Genomic DNA, 4950 nt, shown 5'->3' with positions numbered 1-4950 from the left:
GATCACATGACAAACATCCCTCACCCATCCCATCAATACAAACCTATAAACTTGTTATAGAATAAATTGTATATTTATCTATTACATAAACTCATGTTTTTCCAATTATCGGGGATGTTTCACAGAGACAAGTTCTCACAGAGACAAGTAGTGTTCTTGAACGATATTAGTGTCCCAGAGACAAGTTTCACAGGAGCAAGTACTTCTATAAATGGCAGTCTCATAGGAACAAGTTCCTACAGAGACAAGCAGTTTCCAAACTAGTAGTGCTATAAACATCTTCCTTGGCTGTTACTCAAAAATGACCACGGAGTGCCTTATTCATGACATTTGCGCCCGAACTATATTTTAAATTATTTCTAACAAGTTTGATTATTCTGAAACGTCTCTGATCGGGGAGGTTCAGGGTAGAACTAGCAATGTGTGCGGGGGTGATATGTTCATGGCATTCAAGAGAGTAAACAAAACGTAGACAATAATTCTGGCAGCGCTGCATTTTATCATTGAGTGTAACTTGCATGCCATTGAGGACAGAGTTGCAGTACGTGAAATGTGGAAAAATCAAAGATGGACCAGTAATAATCGTATACTTCTAGGAAGGACATCTTGCAATTCTTTAAGTGAATGCATTGCTGAGAAAACCTTTCCACAGGTTTTACTGACTTGTTCTGACCAATCGAGGTTTTTATCCATAATGATGCCTAGGGTTTTCAGAGAGAGATACCTTGATAAAATCGGACACACATTCATAAAATCAAGCACTATCCAATTATTAATATATGTTTTATATTATATTGTATTGACATAATTTTTGTGTATTATTTTCATTGATAACTCTACCTATTAATAATCTAACAATATTAAACCTCCATTTAAATGGTGGTTGGCGCTTCATGCCTTGATAACAGATTACAGATTATCAACAAAAATTACAAGATAAAAGTCCAAGTAACACTAACATATTATTCAAATTTTTAAATTTCTCATTAGTCAAATTACTTTTAATCTCTTATTCTTATTGTAATTCAAATCATTACAATAGTTTATTGTTTAATATTATACTTTCTGCACCAGTAAAAATTCAGACTAAAGGCAACTCAAATCTGAGACAGTTGAGGTGGGTGAAATATAACCTGATATTAATAATAGCTAGGTAAACTGTTGTTGCTCGAACTCGAATTTCATTATTTTCAACATTAATTTTTATGAAATCGTAATTATAACAGATTTTCAACACCCTCTGTGTTTAAAGGACGAGTCCGGCTCGCGGATCGGTCTCACAGGCCCCATCCGGCGAGTTGGGCTCAGAAGAAAATGGAATTAGAAGATTTGAGTTTATGATTTTTTTTCTGACGTTTGAGATATAAATTGGACATTCTTTGTATATTGGAATATGGGCTTAAGTACACTCAACAATAAATTTTCCATTTTTTTGATCGAATTTGACTTATGATTACGAGATTTGGCAGAAATAGCTGAAAACTGGAAAATGTGCCAAAAATATGAGGTTTTTGGGACACTCTGTATCTAGCACAAGGAAATTTTGCATGAAGAAATTGGTTCTGGACTTCTCTTATGTACCCAAATAATAAATTAAAAAATCAGAATTACAATATAAATTGCATGCACCAATGTATATAGTGACTGGACTTAACAGAGTTGATCTGGTAGACTTCATAAATAATGAGCTTCAAAGATACAGTAAAAAGGGTGACCATATAAGCTATAAGCTACCTGAATTGTGAATATTGTTCCAAACAGGGAGGAATTTCAGAAACTACAAAACGGAATTAGTCAAGGGCTTCCGGCGAGTGATTAGTTCTATAGATGTGTAGTCCATCTGACCTGGGTAAATGTAATTTTCGTATTGTTATTTAGGACGTTGACTGATTTATTCTTTAGCGCTCTTTTACTCTTCTCTCTTTCACTCATTCTCTCTTTCACTCATTCTCTCACACACTCTCTCTCTCATTCACTCCCTCACTCCCTCTCTCTCATTCTTTCTCTCTCACACACACACAAATTAATACACCAATGCTTAGGCACACACTTTATGCACTAAACGGGCTTTAGGGTTGAGTGGCAGAGAGGAACATGAGTCCTAACTCCGCCCTAATAAAGGCAATTAATCAATCAATCAATAAATCAATATCTCACTCTCTCTCTCTCTCTCTCTCTATCTCTCTTTGATAGAGAGTTAGTGGGGAGGATATTTTGAAATTCTTTCCAAAGAATGGACATTGATATGTCCAAAGCTCCGCCAATTTATGTAGATGCATAACAATATTATCTATAGCTATACCAATTGCTTCTTCATATCATATGCAGTTCAATAATCATTTTTAGTATATATTATGTAAATTCATCTATATTTTGCTGTATCGTAATCTATTGTATATAAGTGTATAAGCCAGTATGTATTGTAATCTACATAATAAAGTACTCAATCAATCTCATCTCTCTCTCTCTATTTGTTTAAATCGAAGCTTTTTTCATCATTATAAATGATACATTAGCATAAGGTCACCAGCCTTGTAGGGTTTGGTGCATTCATGCTCTCATTTCATTCATAGATTCATAATTACCTCTCTTTTTTTCATTAAAGTCTGATCACAATGTTTTGTAATGGGACAGTAGGAATTCTTCATGAAGAAACGACTGAAGAACAGAAACAAACAAACTTGAAAATCAGAATGAGTTAGTTGATAAATCATTGAAGGAGTACAGGTTTGTGGTGAAATCGTTCAACCCAAACACACCTTTCGAGATGTGTACCACAGAGTTTGTCGATCAGCAACTGCTGGCGACAAAACTGTTGTCGACTCACCTGCTGGCAGATTTGAACGAGCAAGAGGAATTAACTGTGGTAATGGGCAAAGTGTCTGTTTGTTTTGCACTAAATAGCCAGCAGGTTGAGTATAACTCTGCGGTCATTGGGGTTGGGTTGGGGTGCTATCACTGCATTTGTAATAGGGTGAGAAAGAGGCAGTATTTACAGATGACAAATGGAGATTGATCGATAAGTACTGAGTATGAGCACGGAATAAATATACCATATTGTAAGTTCTCCTATTGTTCTACCTTATTGTAAATGCTTCAATATTGTAAATTCGAAACACATTCCAGTGTGAGAGCTTGTAGGCTATTAAGGTGCGTACAGATATACGCGCCGCAAACATGAGCAATCACTTTAATCAGCTGACTTATCCGTATTTTTACAGAAACGGTAAGATATAGATATATACAGCTGGCATCAGCTGATTAAAAGTGAATTGCTCATGTTCGCGGCGCGTAAATCTGTACGCACCTTAGAGCAATATTGTCAATTGATTGTTCGAAATGGTGTTTGGAGAGATATTTCCACATTATATTCTTAGCACCACAAAGTCACATTTGCCCAGTTCATCAATAATGATGGAAATTCATCTGAAATGAAGTTGTTAGAATATTGTATGTGATATTTTTGTTTGCTAGTTGGAATCAATTTTAGAAGCTTTTGGAGTTGAAAATTCGAGTTTAGCAGCCTATGACACATTTCAGATCATGTAAGCAGAACATCATCATATTATTCTGTTGGAGTAGGCATAAAAATTGTGATAAGATCTTATCAACTACATTAATTTGAAGATAACCCAGAAACTTTTGCAAAGTCTCGTCCTCAATATTTTTTATACATATTATTTTGAACTGCCTTGGAGGCCTAAGAAGAATCAGTTATCACGCGATGTGAACAAATGGTTGTTTAAAATTCTCAAACTAGGGGGCCCCTCCTTGTTATAATTATTTATAATTTATCATGTATAATGTACCTATGTCTTCTGCAAATATTAGAGTACTTTGTCTTCATAATCCCAGCATGTATCTGTTTGTAAAAACCTATGTATAAACGAATCACATCAGGACTTAAAGTAGCCCAGTTTGGCGGCGTGCAACTTTGTCATTGGTGACAAAATCTGAGGAGTGCCAGTTTGTTGTTGCATGCACCGCAAACTGGCACTCTAAGGAATGCAGTCCAGTTTGACGGCATGCAATTGTTGTTTAGTGACAAAATCTCAGGAGTGCCAGTTTGTCATTGCATGCACCGCCAAACTGGCACTCTAAGGAATGCAGCCCAGTTTGATGGCGTGCAACTTTGTCGGTAGCCATTTTGTCGTCAGCCCAGTTTGTCGTTAGCCCACTTTGTCGTCACCAGTTTGTCATCGTCCCAGAAATAATAGTGTGTCGCTTATGGGACACTCACATATTTTGAATAGTACTAAAACCATATCCATAGATTTTGGAAGCGGAATGTTCTCTCTATCTTTTTAATCTTTTGAAACAGCATTTATTGTCTAAGGGTGGTGAAGGAAGTTTTCTGCACTCCATAACAACAATCTGCAGACTGACGTCTCGGGTATTAGAACCAAAGGCCTTGCTTTATAGAACTATAAATACTCATTCAGTATTACAATGCCTTGCTTCCATGAATCAAGTCGAATGTTTCCCGTTAGGTACTTCTGGAAAGCCCGGTCAATTAGCCATTGGTGGGTCCTCAGGTAGAACTACCCTGCTAATAGACTATGTTCACTGAAGCATAAAACCAAAGTTAACCAAATGTTCTATTTCTAAAAATTCTAGTGCCAGGTATAAAGTACTGCACTTTGGCGGCAGGAAATATTTAACATGTGTTTTCCATATTATACCCTTCCTGGAAAAAATAGATTTTTAGTTAGTTTGTTTGCCTTCCCTCTATGAGGATGCTACCTGTGCGTTTGCGTTGCGAGTTCAATAGTTGACAAAACACATTCAGTCGACATGGAATTGGTCAAGGAAATCGTAACGCTCCGCAATACTACATTATACCATATTGACGATGGATTTTTCTATCGGGTGACCTCCAGCGACCAATCCTGGGTCTCCTCGCCTTTCAAAGCCTAAGCTAACAAGAATAATAATAAAATTGAAATTTGT

Source organism: Nilaparvata lugens, chromosome X, assembly GCF_014356525.2.
Source record: "Nilaparvata lugens isolate BPH chromosome X, ASM1435652v1, whole genome shotgun sequence".
In the NCBI taxonomy this organism is placed as follows: Eukaryota; Metazoa; Arthropoda; class Insecta; order Hemiptera; family Delphacidae; genus Nilaparvata; species Nilaparvata lugens.
Note: the sequence above shows the minus strand (reverse complement) of the source record.